At 48.6% G+C, this 17,086-nt stretch overlaps 1 long non-coding RNA gene and 1 other non-coding gene across 2 annotated transcripts in view; both read right to left on the bottom strand.

Annotated features, from left to right (window-relative positions):
* Positions 1-2,238: 2,238 nt before the first annotated feature.
* Positions 2,239-17,086, bottom strand: part of LOC117062735 — a 30,727-nt gene continuing 15,879 nt past the window's right edge. Inside the window, exons 2-3 of the long non-coding RNA XR_004428523.1 lie at positions 4,276-4,431; positions 2,239-2,831 (exon numbers count right to left, since the gene is read on the bottom strand). This is a non-coding gene — a long non-coding RNA (uncharacterized LOC117062735). The remainder of the gene's footprint in view (positions 2,832-4,275; positions 4,432-17,086) is intronic.
* LOC117063151 lies at positions 8,555-8,671 on the bottom strand. The gene has a single exon (XR_004428766.1). It is a non-coding gene; the product is annotated as a small nucleolar RNA SNORA26 (small nucleolar RNA).

Raw genomic sequence — 17,086 nt, 5'->3', positions numbered from 1 at the left:
GCCTTCATGCTCACTTGAACCCAGGAGGCGGAATTTGCAGTGAGCCAAGATGGTGCCATTGCACTCCAGCCTGGGCAACAGAGCGGGACTCTGTCTCAAAAAAAAAAAAAAAAAAAAAAGAAAGAGAGAGAGAAAAGAAAAAGAGGCTGTAATCCCAGCACTTTGGGAGGCTGATGCAAGTGGATCACTTCAGGTCAGGAGTTCGAGACCAGCCTCGCCAATATGATGAAACCCTGTCGCTACTACAAATACAAAAATTAGCCAGGCATGGTGAAGGGCACCTGTAGTCCTAGCTTCTCGGGAGCCTGAGGCAGGAGAATCACTTGAACTCGGTAGGTGGAGGTTGCAGTGAGCCGAGATCACACCACTGTACTCTAGCCTGGGTGACCAAAGAGACTCCGTCTCAAAAAAAAAAAACAAAAACAAACAAACCAAAGAAAAAGCAAAAAGAAAAGAAAAAAAATTTTAAAAAGAAATATTTATGATCCCCGCTGCCTTTTTTTTTTCAGATGGAGTCTGGGTCTGTTGCTCAGGCTGGAGTGCAGCGGTGCAATCTCCACTCACTACAACCTCCGCTCACTGCAACCTCTGCCTCCCGGGTTCAAGCCATTCTTCTGCTTCAGGCTCCTGAGCAGCTGGGATTATAGCTGCGGGCCACCACATCCGGCTAATTTTCATATTTTTAGTAGAGACAGGGGTTCACCATAATTGCCAGGCTGGTTTTGAACTCCTGACCTCAGGTAATCCACCTGCCTTGGCCTCCCTAAGTGCTGGGATTACAGGCATAAGCCACCGTGCCTGGCCTCTCCCCCCGCCTTTTCTTGATGGGCCATTTTAACCATCCAGGTGTAGGATGTGGGACCAAACACAGATGTCATTTGGGTGCGTTAAGTCCACAGATGTGTCTCATTTGGAAGCTATTGATAACAAGTTTTTAAGAAAACAAATCTCATCTTGAAACTCTGTAAGCCCCAGAGAACCACAACATTTAGAGGGAAACAAGATTTTTCTTGCATTCACTCAGTTTAATCATTTAAAGGAAATCATGTTTTGCTCCTGCCTTAGTAGAAGCTAGTCATGTGACTCATATTTAAATACATCCACAGCTCCCTGCGTTCACCTCCCAGGGCAATCAATTCTTCTGGCCACTCTTGATTCCAACACTGTTTCCCAAAACTTGTCATTAGCTCCGCTTCAGCGGGAGGAATGCCAGAGCCTGCATTCTTTCCACTTTGAGAGAACACTTTAAAATCTGCTACATTTGTAGACCTGGCTTCCATCAAATAAGCTGAAAACCCAGATTGATTTTATTAGAAGCTTCCCATAATAAGCAAACAACCTGAAAACTTTCCACATGACAAATGCCCCGAAGATCGTCTCTAGAATTAACAAAGAATCTTTGTCCGAAAGAGTTAGCTACGTCTCAGGAATATTGGAGAATTGAAATGGGGTGTAATCCTTCTTAAGAAAACATCCGGGCCGGGCACGGTGGCTCACACCTGTAATCCCAGCACTTTGGGAGGCCGAGACGGGCGGATCACGAGGTCAGGAGATCGAGATCATCCTGGCTAACACGGTGAGACCCCGTCTATACCAAAAATACAAAAAAAAAAAAAAAAAATTAGCTGGACGAGGTGGCGGGCGCCTGTAGTCCCAGCTACTCGGGAGGCTGAGGCAGGAGAATGGCGTGAACCCGGGAGGTGGAGCTTGTAGTGAGCTGAGATCAGGCCACTGCTCTCCAGCCTGGGCGACGCAGCGAGACTCCGTCTCAAAAAAAAAAAAAAAAAGAAAATATCCGGCAGCCACACCTGCAGCTGAAGGACTCTTTTATGCAGTGATAGTGCTCGTGCGTGCTGGTGATGGTGGGTGGAAGGTGAAGCCCAGTTTGGGAGCTCTCTCCTTAACTCTTGGAAAACAGAACTTCCTTTCCTTAAACAAATTAAACCTTGGAAGAGGACTACAGTTGATGATACTTTTCAGAAGGACTCAGGCACCTGAATGATGTTTTCCTTGGCTTCAGGAGTAGCCTGGCATCTATCTGCAGATGAAGCCAGTTCCTCCCACCGTGACTCGTGGACCAGTCATTACAATGGCCTGCCAAACCAACCCACCTTTCAAAATCCCACTCCGGGGCCCCTGCTTCAGGACCCGCAGATCCACTCTCTCAGCTCAGATATGCTGCAGTTTCCCACCGTTCATGGCACTCCCAAGCCGTTATGTAAGAAAGACGTGTTGTGCAGGTGCTGGTTCTTATGAATATGCAGACAAATAGTATTTGCATTTGGGTGATAAATGAGACAGCATTTGAAACATAAGCAAGCCATGTTTCTATTTTTAATGCTTAATCGGTAACTTGAGAGAGCCACAGTGCCATTAACGAATGCTGGTATGTTTGGACAGCAGTAACCCACACAATTGCTATTGTCTTTTTCCAAAGTGTCCAAGCTTTTGCATTTGGTTTCATGGTTTCAGCCTCAAGAGGGGAAAACAAAATATAAGGGTGAGTCACCATTATTCATTAAGGACAATTAATGAGTTACAGAACTCCTTTCAATATTTACTAAGAAATAAGATACGTGAGGTCCTCAGGGTTAGCAGGTCTTGGTTATGGCTGATTTGGCCCTTTCTATAACACCGTAAAAGAATCTGAAGTAAAATGACAATGACTTGTGCCCCATCTAAACAAAAGGTTTCCATCTTTTCCACTGGAATTTACGATGCATACTTTCCATGACTAGAGCAGTTCTCGTTGTTTAGAGACATCTCATGGCTTCTGGCTCAAAACAGCAGCTCAGGTGCAGAGTTGCCTTCCCTTGGTACTTGAGACTTTGCTGGAATTAAGATAAAAGAAAAAGGGATAGAGGAGGAGTTATAGGAAGGAGGGGAAATCATAAAGGAGAGGTTTCAGCGCATGTCTGAAAGATGAAAAGCTGACAGTAGTGAGCTGCCAGATGACACAGGCTGGGCAATTGCAGTCTATGTCATGACAACAGACGCTGGAGAGGAAACAGGGTCAATGGACGGACAGATGAGACTCCGAGACGCGGTCAGCAGGTATAAAAGGAGGTGGGAGTGAGAAGTGGGCATCGGATCTAAGGAGCGATTAAGATCTTTACATGCGACAAGGGCATCATCCCGCACTGACTCCTGCTTATATTTAAGACCAAAAAAAATGACCAGGTAGCTGATGTGGTTTCGCTCTGCTGCTGTGTATATAAGACTCTTTTCCCATTGGCTTTTTACTCCGGCTAGGAATTTAGACCCGGGGGTGGGGGGTGGGGGGTTTGTGGGGTGGGATGGGGCAGGCAGGCTTCGATTAGCTGAGCAGGCAGGAAGCTGGCCGCCCTGAACTGGAGCTACTCCAGGTTCAGGTGCCCATCCCTGGCCCACTGAGGATGATGATGTTTGCGTGGAAGGACTGTCCTGTCTCCAGGGTCTGTGCACAACAGCAGCTGAGAAAGGTCCAGTGTCCACAGCCACCGGCCTCAGTGAACGTAAGCTTCCTTCTCCTTACAAATCTGCTACACAAAGTGAGCCATGAGCTGACTCCCCGGTCCATGAACCCATAGTTTTAAGCGTGAGATTTGGAGGCCACTGAAAACATACTAGGACCCTAGACTTCGTGGGCGTCATTTATCATTCTGAGGACAAGGTATGAGGGGAGAGGAAGGGCAGTGCCAGGAAAGGGAATTCAGTCTCTGTAAATTTGGCCGTTAACATGCAATATTTATTACAGAGGTTAACCTTAAATACTGTTGGCTAAAAAGAGTGTGCAACAAACAAAATGTCCAGCTTTAAGCTCAAGCCCCCCACTGTGGATATCAACTTCTCTAACGTGGAAGCTGCCTGTGAGGATGGTTACCTCTGAACACGTGCATCCCATGGTCCCAGACACCTGGGAAGATTCTTAAGTTCTTTCTTTTCATTAGAGATCTGAGAACCAACCAGTCAATTAACCAGCTCAAAGGAACAGAGTGCTGTAGTCACGGCCCAGGTTAAATATTAAAAGCATCTCTTAGCTCTTTAACTTGTAGCTGTTTAACTTGGTAAGTGGAGTTGAAGTCCCAGCCTGCTCATGACGATTACTGATTAATGCCTGTGCACATTTGTACAAGTCCCCCTGGCTGCACGATCGCCTGTCCTGCGGAGTGCAACTTTCCTTCATCGAGCAGCCAACCTCCACCCAACGGGGACAGCTGACACTTCCTGAGAAGCCACCAGGCCCTGCCCCGACCCTTTACCGACTGTGGCTCGTTAAATGAGCCTCACACCAACCTTGTAAGGTAGATATTTTCTGCCTGTATTTTATGGATGGCAAAACTGAGGATCCGAAGAGTGGGGAGCTGGCCTAAGGTCTTGAAGCCGGTGACAGCCAGAGCTGGGACTCGAGCCACTGTCTGTCCAGACCCCATGGTCCTTTCGTTATGCTATCTGTAACCAAATAAATGACAAACGTAACAGAATAGACCAGCTGAGCTCTGAATATATGGAACTATTACCATTACCCAGGGCCACCATGTTGATGGCATGACTGATATGGTTTGGATTTGTGTCCCTGCCCAAATCTCATGTTGAATTGGAGAAGAGACCTGGTGGGAGGTGATTGGATCATGGGGGTGGACATCCTCCTTGGTGTTCTCGTGATAGTGAGTGAGTTCTCATGAGATCTAGTTGTTTAAAAGTGTGTCCCCCCTCCCACTTCCTCCTGCTCCAGTCATGTAGGATGTGCTGGCTTCTGCTTCACCTTCTGCCATGATTGTAAGTTTCCTGAGGCCTCTGCAGCCAGGCTTCCTGTACAGCCTCCAGGACCGTGAGCCAATGAAACCTCTTTTCTTTATAAATTACTCAGTCTCAGGTAGTGGTTTTTTTTTTTTTTTTTTTTTTTTGAGACGGAGTCTGGCTCTGTCAACCAGGCTGGAGAGCAGTGGTGCGATCTCGATCTCGGCGGCTAACTGCAAGCTCTGCCTCCCAGGTTCACGCCATTCTCCTGCCTCGGCCTCCTGAGTAGCTGGGACTACAGGCGTCTGCCACGACGCCCGGCTAACTTTTTTGTATATTTAGCAGAGACGGGGTTTCACCATGTTAGCCGGGATGGTCTCGATCTCCTGAGCTCGTGATCCGCCCGCCTCGGCCCCCCAAAGTCAGGTAGCTCTTTATAGCAATGCGAGAACGGACTAATACAGTGACCACCTATTTCTGTTTCCCCAGAACTCAGAATATTCCCAGGTCATGGAGGTCAACCAGATGAGTTGGTCACCCTACATGTAGGGTTGTACAGGTTGTTCACTAAACAAGAGTGCCTGACCAAGAAGCAAATAGAGGCTGCAGGCCAGCCATGTTCCATTCACCAAGCTGTCCTCATGCAGCAGGGCTGGATCCCCCTAGAGGAAGGTACAATATGGGCTAGCTAAGGCCCCACTAGTTCCTCTGACACTATTAACCCAGAAGTTTGAGCAGTTCAGTGATTTGGGTAATGACCTCATTTTAAACTAACCTCTCTCTTGCCAGAGAATTTCTCCCTCTGCCCTAAACACACACACACACACGATCAACATACACATTCCTAATCACGTTCTTATAAACTGTTCAAGTCATGGGAAATGAGTCTGGAGAAATAGGGTAGATCCAAAATGCCATGTCCGATAGCCCTGAACGCTGTTCTCCAAACGTCTCCTCCTGGATACACAGCAGGAAGGCACTCCTCCTCCGTGTGATCAGGTGTCACTTCTGTCCTAGAGCATTCGATCCTGGTGAAAGATCCCATCCAAATTCTCCTTCTCTTGGCTGCAGCAACTGGTACTGCTCAATGTGGTGGCAGCTCCATCAACCAGGGTCCTGGAAGGGGAGTTGTGGAGCAGATCCCCTGGCTGGCTGGTGATGGACGTGCAGCCTGGCTGACAGCCAAACCTTTGCTGTCAGAAGCCATTTCTGCTGGGGGCTGTTTCTTGCTGTGGCACAGCCTAGCTGTCCTCACTGAGACTCCAGGGTAAGGAAACGTGCACTTAATTCTATGAGCCACACAGCGCCCCTGGAGAGTAATGGAGTCAGCTTTGCAGTTTTCTTCTTATTTTAAAGAACAGAGGCTCACTCTGTTGCCCAGGCTGGAGTGCAGTGGCACGATCATAGCTCATTGCAGCTTTGAACTCCTGGGCTCAAGTGATCCTCCTGCCTTATCCTCCTGAATAGCTGGGACTATGAGTGCATGGCACCACATCTGGCTATTTTTTTCTTTTTTTTTGTAGGGATAGGGGTCTCACTATGTTGCCCAGGCTGATGTTGAACTCCTAGCCCCAAGTGATCCTCTTGTCTTGGCCTCCCAGAGTGCTGGGATTACAGTCATAAGACTGTGTTTCCTGTACCTGGTCTAGGTTTGCACTTGTCAAAGATCAACCTTCTGTATCTCTTCGGGGGTTTTAAACATGAATAAGTTCGATAGTGGACTTAGTCTTAAATATACTCTTAGAAACTAAGATTTTCATAATTGTGATTATACTTTTTTGATAAAAGTTACTTTAATGGTAGTCACATAAAATCTCTCTGGGTAATAAGCAAATTATCATTCCTACACATTTTTAAAATTTGACATTTCTAGTTGGTTATCTTGGGCTTTCTCTGTCACGGAACCGGTCCATGCTTCTGTGTAGCTTTGTGGTCTTCCCAACTGTAAAGCAAATCCCCACATCTCAGCCCATTCCCTTCATGGCCCCTCAGAGCTCCAAGTCAGTGGGGACTGGGTAAAACAGGGTGTTAGTGAAAGCCAGATAGGCCATTGAAGGCACCAGGAATAAAGAGAGGAGATGGAGGGGATGTCTACCCAGGTGGGAGGTGAGTCATCCTTTCTGGATCTGAAACTACCATTCAGACACACACATCTGATTTTTTTTTTTTTTTTTTTGAAACGGAGTTTCACTCTTGTCGCCCAGGCTGGAGTGCAATGGTGTGATCCTGGCTCACTGCAGCCTTTGCCTCCTGGGTTCAAGTGATTCTTTTGCCTCAGCCTCCCGAGTAGCTGGGACTATAGGCATGCACCACCATGCCTGACTAATTTTGTATTTTTAGCAGAGACGGGGTTTTGCCATGTTGACCAGGCTGGTCTCGAACTCCTGACCTCAGGTGACCCGCCCTCCTCAGCCTCCCAAAGTGCTGGGATTACAGGTGTGAGCCAGGGCTCCCGGCCTCATCTGACATCTTTCCAGTTCTGAGAGGTGTGTTTTTTTCATTCATAATTTGGTCACGACTGGGAGCTGTGGCTCGCACCCATAATCCCAGCACTTCGGGAGGCAGAGGCAGGCAGATCACTTAAGTCCAGGAGTTTGAGGCCAGCCTGGCCAACATGATGAAATCCCATCTCTACTAAAATACAAAAGTTAGCTGGGCATGGTGGCTCATGCCTGTAATCCCAGTTACTCTGGAGGGTGAGGCATGAGAATCGCTTGAACCCAGGAGGCAGAGGTTGCAGTGAGCCAAGACTGCACCACTGCACTCCAGCCTGGGCGACAGAGTGAGACTCTATCTCAAAACAAAACAACAACAACAACAAAATAATAATAATGATTTGGTCCCTGTGCCATATGGACCTTACAACTTTGGTGGGCATCTCTTCCTTTTATATAAGCATGCTGTGTGTTATGGACTGAAGGTTTGTGTTCCTCCGAAACTCACAGGTTGAAACCCTAAACTCCAGTGTGTTGGCATTAGGAGGTGGGGTCCTTGGGAAGTAATTGGGTCATGAGGTAGAGCCCTCGTGACTGGGATTAGTGTCCATATAAGAAGAGACCTGAGAGCTCGCCCCTTTCTTCTCTCTGTATCATGCGAGGACACAGCAAGAAGGCTGTCTGCAAACCAGGAAACAGCCCTCGCAGGACACTGGATCTATTGGTGCCTTGATCTTAGACTTCCCAGCTTCCAGAACTATGAGAAAGAAATGTTTATTATTTAAGCCATCCAGTCTGTGGTATTCTGTTAGAACATCCTGAGCTAAGATGGCGTGTTTAAGAGAATGGGAATACTTAGACCTGAAAACGGAGTGTTGCATTCAGGGGTCAGCAATCTGCAGCCAGCAAGCCAAATTTGATTTCCAACTGTTGCTGTAAATAAAGTTTTATTGCAACACAGCTACACACCCATTTGTTTGCATGTTTCTCTGGCTGATTTTGCATCACTATGGCTGAGAAATAGTCACCATCTGGCCCTTACAGAAAAAGGTTGCCAATCCCTGGTTTAGTTAATAGTTCTCTGCGTTTCGCCTATTAATTCCAGGTGATATAGTTTATTCACAAACGCAAAGGACGTTAATATTAACCGCCTAAGATCTTTAGTTAGTTATTTCTGCCTTCATAGCTAGCTCACTGTTCTCACCTGGGGCCTCAGGGAAGTTTGCTGAGTTATGAAACCCAAAGTAAAAAGAGGAAATAAATTAGCCTCCCTCAAGCTTAAATTCCTCCTTTTGGAAGAACGAGAAACTAGATCTGAAAACCATTTTTCCTTTTCTGCTTCTTCTAACTTTCTTTATTCCAACAGATAAATGTGTTTTTGTTTTTTGTTTTTGTTTTCCAGCTGTGACTCCAGACAGGATCCAGAGAGGGGTTCATAGAGTCTTCTCTGGGTTTTATGGAGACTTACTTTGCCCTTCCGTGTTAGCCTCTTAAGGCACTGTGTTAACCTTAGGCACAGGAAGGCAGGAGAATCGCTTGAACCTGGGAGGTGGAGGTTGCAGTGATCCGAGATCGCGCCATTGCACTAAAGCCGGGTGACAAAGACTCCATCTCAAAAAAAAAAAAAAAAAAAAAGGCACAGGAAAGGGGGCAGATAAAATGTTAAAAGCATTTCCCTTCCCTTGTTCTTTTTCTTCTTCAGACTCTAATAAAAGGATAAAATCTTTTAGATTTCCAGTTTTGCAGCATCAGCACTAGAAATCAATTAAAAGCTATTTCTAGTCCACTCAAGAATACTTATCAAAAAAAAAATAGCTATCCAAATGTTTTGACTACTTAAACTGAAAGCAAACTTACACCAAAATGAAATTATCAGAAAAGAAGCTCAATCTGTTTGCACAAGTGTACACCCCACATGTTCCATTTGATTCAACTCTACAAATGTTTATAGAGCACCCACCACGTGATACATTTGGGGATATAGGCATGAATAATCCATAATCCCTACCCTCAAAATGCTCCGGGGCCAGTGGGAGAGACAGATATGTTAAATAGTTAAAGTAACTGGAGAAACATGTAATAACAGGTACAAAATACAAAGGAAGGCCCGGGCACAGTGGCTCACGCCTGGAATCCCAGCACTTTGGGAGGCCAAGGCAGGTGGATTGCTTGAGCCCAGGAGTTCAAGACCAGCTTAGGCAACTTAGTAAGACCTTATCTTTACAAAAAAAAAAAAAAAAATTAGCCAGGCATGGTGGTGCATGCGTGTAGTCCCAGCTACTCAGTAGGCTGAGGTGGGAGGATCCCTTGAGCCCAGAGCGTGGAGGCTGCAGTGAACCGTGATCACACCACTGCACTCCAGCCTGGGCAACAGCATGAGACCCTGTCTCAAAAAAAGAAAGAAGTAGGAGTGTCTCCAAGCAGAGGAAAAATGAGAAGGGAAGGTACTGAGGTACTGAGGACACAGGACCTTCAAGGAAGTCAGTGTGCCAGGCAAGGGCAGAACAGCAAGAGATGGTGCTACTTCCCATGTGGACTAAGTTCACTGCTCAAGTGAGGAAAAGAGCAATCTGACTTTTTCTTTCTTTTTTTTTGAAATGGAGTTTTGCTCTTGTTGCCCAGGCTGGAGTGCAATGGTACAATCTCGGCTCATCACAACCTCTGCCTCCCAGATTCAAGTGATTCTCCTGCCTCAGCCTCCCTAGTAGCTGGGATTACAGGCATGCGCCACCACGCCCAGCTAATTTTATAATTTTAGTAGAGACAGGGTTTCACCATGTTGGTCAGCCTGATCTCGAGCTCCTGACCTCAGGTGATCCACCTGCCTCGGCCTCCCAGAGTGCTGGGATTACAGATGTGAGCCACCACACCTGGTCTTTTTTTTTTTTTTTTTTTTTTGAGACAGTCTTGCTCTGTTGCCCAGGCTGGAGTAAAATGTCAACCTCCACCTTCCGAGTTCAAATCATTCTCCCGGCCGGGCGCGGTGGCTCAAGCCTGTAATCCCAGCACTTTGGGAGGCCGAGACGGGCGGATCATGAGGTCAGGAGATCGAGACCATCCTGGCTAACACTGTGAAACCCCGTCTCTACTAAAAAATACAAAAAACTAGCCAGGCGAGGTGGCGGGCGCCTGTAGTCCCAGCTACTCGGGAGGCTGAGGCAGGAGAATGGCGTAAACCCAGGAGGCGGAGCTTGCAGTGAGCTGAGATCCGGCCACTGCACTCCAGCCCGGGCGACAGAGCGAGACTCCGTCTCAAAAAAAAAAAAAAAAAAATCATTCTCCCTACTCAGCCTCTGAGTAGCTGGGATTACAGGCACCTGCCATCATGCCTGGATAATTTTTGTATTTTTATAGAGATGAGGTTTCACCATGTTGGTCAGGCTGGTCTTGAACTCCTGACCTCAGGTGATTCACCCGCCTTGGCCTCCCAAAGTGCTGGGATTACAGGCATGAGGCTGAGCAATCTGATTTCTAAAAAGCATCCTGCATTTTGAAGAAAGTGAAATCCAAAAGTAAAGAGAGGCTCCTCCTGCCCCCACAATGGCATTGGACACGTGGCCTGTGTGGCACCACGTGGGTGCTGGATGAGCACACAGCAAACACACAGAGTTTTGGAGTCTGCAGTGGAAGGAACCCTGGATAATACTCACTCTGGGAACAGAGCCCTGAGGAAGGTAGTGACTTCTCCAAAGCCACCCAGCACGTGCTCCAGAGCAATCCTTTGTTGAGGGCTGTGGTGTGCTGGGCACCCTATGAGGCTCTGAAGTTCCCTCAGCAGCATTATGGGGTAGGCTCTGTGAACGTCCACTTGATGGACAGGGCGTGGAGTCTTGGGGAGCCCAAGATACTCACCCACAGTCACACAGCTAATCCATGGGGGAGCCTCAGGGTCTCCCTCCAGGGACTGTGCTCTCCTGACACCTTCCTTAACCTGAGGCCAGGATCCTGGCTCCCGGCTGTGCCCTCCATCACCAGCAAGCCACTGACACTAATAGACCAGCAGACAGTTGCACAAATGGCTTCAGTGGCATCTGTAAAGCATGTGTCCCTGTCCTTGAGGGAACTCTCTCCCAGACTGGAGCCAGGTCAGCATCTTCCACTCCTAAAATGATCATGGTCCATCTTCCAGTTCATATAACCTGGCACCCACGTGCCTGCTTCTAGTGGCCAAATGCGTGAGGGGATTATTTGGATTTGTGTGGCATCTGAATCATCATCACATTAGGCTCTCCACTGCATCTCCAAGTCCAAATGAGATCTGAACACCAGCTGCCCTTAGAGCAAGCTCAGGTTGCCATGGTAACTGGGCCATCCTGCTCTTCTGGACTCCAGCAGTCCAAGTAACACCATTCGGGTCTTAGCTACAAAGCTCAGCTCGCAGCAGGCCCCTCCCTCACCTCTAGCTGCATGTTTCAGAACACTGGGTGGGGAGAGGAGAGCTTAAGTAAGGTACTTCCCTTAATTTGATCTTCCTCTGATTAGCCTGTCAGCTAGCACACATGCACTGACTGTGCACCAGCTGCATGTGAGGCCCCATGCTGAGTGTGGGGATGGGGGTGCCTTTAGCATACCGAGACAGAATCTAAAGTCTAGGGAACATCTCGTCTATAATTCTGCAAACACTTGCGGCCCTGCTAGTCTCAGGCATTGTGCTAAGCACTGTGGAGAGATGAGCTTGATATAGACCGACCCTGCCCTCAAAAAGCATGTACGCTGGGTGGGGAGATCAAAGGGTGAACAAGTGACTGCAGTCCAGCCGGAGAAATTGGATAGAGCTCGCACATAAAGTCATGGGGGCAAGTGTCTCTGCCTGGGGGGCATCAGGGCAGACTTCCCAGCAGAGGCAGCTTTTGAACTGCTTCTTAAAAGATAAACAGAGGTTGCTGGGTGTGCTGGCTCACGCCTGTACTCCCAGCACTTCGGGAGGACAAGGTGGGTGGACACTTGAGGTCAGGAGTTTGAGACCAGCCTGGCCAACATGGTGAAACCCCATCTCTACTAAAAATACAAAAATTAGCTGGGCGTGGTGGTACATGCCTATAATCCCAGCTACTCAGGAAGCTGAGACAGGAGGATGGCTTGAATTTGGAAAGTGGAGGTTGAAGTAAGCTGAGATCATGCCACCGCACTCCAGCCTGGGCAACAGAGTGAGACTCTGTCTCAAAGAAAAAAAAAAGAAAGAAAGAAAAAAAGATAGTTAGGGGTTCACCAGGCAGAGACAATGGAGAAGGGCGGTTCAGTCGTGGAGCCGAGAGAGAAGATCACCAGCAGCCCAGTAAGCCAGGAGGGATGGGAGGGGAGGTGGGTGGGTCCAGATTAGAAGAAGCTTGACTGCTGCTGAGCAGGTTGGTTTTCCTTCTGAGGGTTGCGGGGAGTTTATAGGGTGAGTTTCAGCTGCCCAACACAGGAAATGGAATGGAGAGGACAAAACGAAAGGTCCAGAGCCCAGCTGGACGGCTGGGACAGTGGTCCCAGTGAGCTGGGGTGAGGTGGGGTCTATCCTTCCAAATGGCAGCATTCTTCCACCTCGGTAGCAAACTGTGGAGCTGATACTTTGATTCTGAAGGGGCTTGCGGGGGCCAGACCCTTTCCTTCACCATTCGTGCTGTCAGCGGAGACAGGCATCTCAACAGAGTTGTTTCCTGCCTCGCTAATTTTTTCTATTTTTAGTAGAGATGGGGTTTCCCCATGTTAGCCAGGCTGGTCTTGAACTCCTGACCTCGGGTAATCCACCTGCCTTGGCCTCCCAAAGTGCTGAGATTACAGGTGTGAGCCACCACGCCTGGCCAATCCAGATCCCTTTATTTTGCTCTATTTTCTTTCCATAGCCCTTTGCCTTCTAAGGTACAATTTAATATACTTATCGATTATGTTTATTAATTATTATACTTATTCATTACATTTACAGTGTCTGAACCTCAATAACTATTTGTTACCTTGCTGAATAGTGTGAGAGGAGATGTATGAGAGCCTCTCTCTCCTCTGGGACAAGCCTGGGCAAACGGTCCTCAGAACTGCTCCTCGTAGGTTTTTGTTCTTCTAGAGCGGGGATATTTCTGGCCACATGCACACTGTCTGTCTGGAGCAGGAGTGGGGTCTGTTCCCAAGTTCCAGCTCTATGGAGCAGCGGCACTTGGGAAATGGAGGCACTCTGGATTCGGGGGAGTCTCCTGTCTGTGTGCTGTGGATAAACTACTTCATCTCACCTCGCCTTCAAGTGCGATGAATAATAAATGCCCACCTCGCTGTGTTGTTGTGAGAAGTGAAAAGTGATTATGCATGTTGAGCAATCAGTACAGGGTGTAGAAGATAACGAGGCTCAAACAGTGAGCTATAAATGCTTTTGCAAAAGACAGCTACTTAAAACTCGAAATACGTTTTCCCAGAAAGTCTGTGGAAAAAACCTGTTCCCTGGAGTTCATGAGAAAAGTTTGGTAACTGAATGGAGAATGTATCACCAGCTGAAGGCTGGTGGCAACTCAATGGCCGTTTGTGAGGCCCTAGCCCTGGCTACCCTGTTCTGGTGATGGGTGGGGCTGCTTTAAGCACAGTCTTATTTTACCTTTGGCTCTGGGCATATGAATAGGATTGGAAGTCAGAGCTCAAAGGACAGAGCTGGTGCAGTCTAAACGCCATCCTTCCAGGTGGGCAAGCAGAAGCCTGGGGAGGGGGAAGCAGCTCCCCTGCATCACAGGACAGAGGACCGGTGGGAGGACTGTGGACTGGTGGGAGGACAGAGGACCGGTGGGAGGACTGTGGACCGGTGGGAGGACTGTGGACCGGTGGGAGGACAGAGGATCGGTGGGAGGACTGTGGACCGGTGGGAAGACTGTGGACCGGTGGGAGGACTGTGGACCGGTGGGAGGACAGAGGACCGGTGGGAGGACTGTGGACCGGTGGGAGGACTGTGCAGGGTAGCAGGTGAAGGCCTCCCAGCGCAGTGGCTCCCAGAGGAGCGTGGAGCTGGCCCAGGCCCCAGCAGCAAGTGAGGAGAGAGGGGCTCCACAGCTCCACAGGTCTGTCCTCCAAATTCATGCTTTTTTTTTTTTTTTTTTTGAGACAGACTCTTGCTCTGTCACCTTGCTAGAGTGCAGTGGTGCGATCTTGGCTCACTGCAAACTCGGCCTCCTGGGTTCAAGTAATTCTCCCTCCTCAGCCTCCTGAGTAGCTGGGATTACAGGCACAAGCCACCACGCCCAGCTAATTTTCCTATTTTTAGTAGAGACAGGTTTCACTATGTTGGCCAGGTTGGTCTCCAACTCCTGACCTCAAGTGATCTGCCTGCCTCGGCTTCCCAAAGTGCTGGGATTACAGGTGTGAGCCACCGCACCCAGCCTCATGCTCTTGTTGATGCTCAGCAGACTGTGTCAACACCTGTGTGCAATGTGGAAAAGAAATGTCTCTTTTGCAATAAAAATGTCCCATTGTCTTCTATATAATGAACAACTGCGTCCTGCTCTCGCCTCCAAACAAGCCCCACCTGGCTCCTTCTCTCGCCTCCAAACAAGCCCCACCTGGCCTCTTCAGGGGGTGGTTCAGGTCAGTTTCTCCCGGTTCCTACCAGAAGGGGAGCCAGAGCTTTTCACTACTTCTGCCTGGAGGAAGAGGACCTGAGCTACCGCGAGGCTGGGGCACCCCCAGTGGCCGCCAGCGGCACACATTTCCAGGCCACCCCAGAGCTTGGGCTCCTGGAACTTCCACAAGGGAGGACTGGGGGCAGCCCAGTCATCTGCCCCTCAGTGGAGGGGGTGAGAGTGACTAAGGGGCTTGACAGATGCCAAGGGGAAAAGCGCACTATTGGATTAGGGTCCTCCATGTATTTGAGGAGGGGAATGCTTGGGAGACTGATGACCCTACCCACTACCCTGCATCATCATTGGCTCTTAAGAAAATTTATTATTTATGTGGTCCTGCCATGGTTAGGGCCCAGTGCTGGAGGAAATACGGAGATTAATAAGATCTTTATGTCTGGCCCCAAACACAGCATGTTGTTCCATTCCACTTGTGGAGCACCTGTTATGTGTGAGGACTGCACTCTGCCATTGTTTAATGATAATCATCCTTAACAACTCCAAGGGCAAGACACTCCTTGGTAAATGTTGGCGCATAGTGTGTGCTCAGGAAAAGGAAAAATGGACTCATTGAGGGTCTGAGTGGGAGCTGGGGCTTTTGGTAGAATAAAGGACACACACACACACACACCCCTACACCTGCTGCTTTGGTTCAAATGTGTTTCTCTCTTAATAACATCTATGGTACTGGAAAAATGGCGTGAATGGTTTCTCTCTCCTTCCTGAAAAGCTGGCAAGAATGAGGGGGGTCTTGGTGGAGGAGGCTGGGGAGGGAAAGCAGTGTTCCTTGGCCTTCTTTTCCATCCTCAGCTGCAGGGGAAGATCCAGACAGTGAAGGCCAGGTGGTGGGCCTGGGAGCCCAGAAGAAGGGCCAAGGGACAGGCTACCTGATCCAATTTTATCCTAAGTCCAGTGAAGTTACACAGGTTTCTTTCCTGCAAGAATTCTCAGGACCTTCACTCTGCTAATGAGAGCTCCAGGAGAGAGATGAGGTGAGTAGGTAACACCTCCCAGAGCTCTTTGTCAAGGAGCATCTCAGGGATGAGTGTTCAGAGGGGGAGGAAGAGAGTCCCACGGCCTTCTGGGGACCTGGAACCTGCAATCAGCATGGCAGCGTTCCTTGGTGTGTCAGAAAATCAGCCTTGACCAAATACAAGGCACTCCAAAGAGTGCTTCTCCAAAAGGCTTCTGAGGCTAAATCTATTCGTGGGTCTTTTAAAACATTTTTTTAATTAGATGGAGTCTTGCTCTGTCTCCCAGGCTAGAGTACAATGGCACGATCTCGGCTCACTGCAATCTCTGCCTCCTGGGTTCAAGCGATTCTCCTACCTCTACCTCAGCCTCCCAAGAAGCTGGGATTACAGGTGCCTGCCCCCACACCCAGTTAATTTTTGTATTTTTAGTTGAGATGGGGTTTCACCATGTTGCCCAGACTAGTCTCAAAGCCCCGACTTCAGGTGATCTGCCCTCCTCAGCCTCCCAAAGTGCTGGGATTACAGGCGTGAGCCACCATGCCTGGCCTATTCATGGGTCTCCACCCGAACTCTCTGCAGGTGAAGGAAACCCTAAGGGTGGTACCGTACCCTGGGGCTAGGAACAGTGGGGTGGGGAGCGAGCAGTTACCAGACCCAGAGAAGCAGGATTGTATGAGGATAGGAGTTGAGACCTTTGATCAAGGGATGCAGACAGCCTATGTGACCCTCACAGAGTGAGTCAGAGAGAATCGCCCACCTCATCTCCTCCCTCTGTCTCCTAGGGACACTCCCTCCCATTAGTTGAACCTGTTGGAATGAGGCCATGGGGAAGCTGTTTGCTGCTTCCACCCAGGCCAGGGCATTCCCCTCCCTCCCTGCACAGAGTGGAATGGGGCATGGGGATGCATCTGCAGGGGCTCCTGACAATGCTCTTTGTGACTTTGTGAGCATTTTATTTATTTGCAATAGCAAAGTATTCAAGTGAATCAATTATAATAATATGTAAATATGGCTTAAATCACTTACGAGAATTGATATACATTTGCAATAATTTAAAAAATATCTAAGACCACACACACACACACACACACACCACACACACACACATATATACATAAATATTTTTGAGATTGGGGTCTCATTATGTTTGTTGCCCAGGCTGGTCTTAAACTTCTGGCTTTTTTTTGAGATGGAGTCTTGCTCTGTCACCCAGGCTGGAGTGCAGTGGCGCGATCTCCGCTCACTGCAGGTTCCGCCACCTCCTGGGTTCACGCCATTCTCCTGCGTTCACGCCATTCTCCTGCCTCAGCCTCCCGATAAGCTGGGACTACAGGCGCCCGCCACCATGCCCAGCTAATTTTTTTTTTTTGTATTTTTAGTAGAGACA

The sequence above is a fragment of the Trachypithecus francoisi genome, unplaced genomic scaffold (assembly GCF_009764315.1).
Source record: "Trachypithecus francoisi isolate TF-2019V2 unplaced genomic scaffold, Tfra_2.0 Lachesis_group17, whole genome shotgun sequence".
NCBI classification, from domain to species: Eukaryota; Metazoa; Chordata; class Mammalia; order Primates; family Cercopithecidae; genus Trachypithecus; species Trachypithecus francoisi.
Note: the sequence above shows the minus strand (reverse complement) of the source record. Positions and strands in the feature narration are given on the sequence as shown.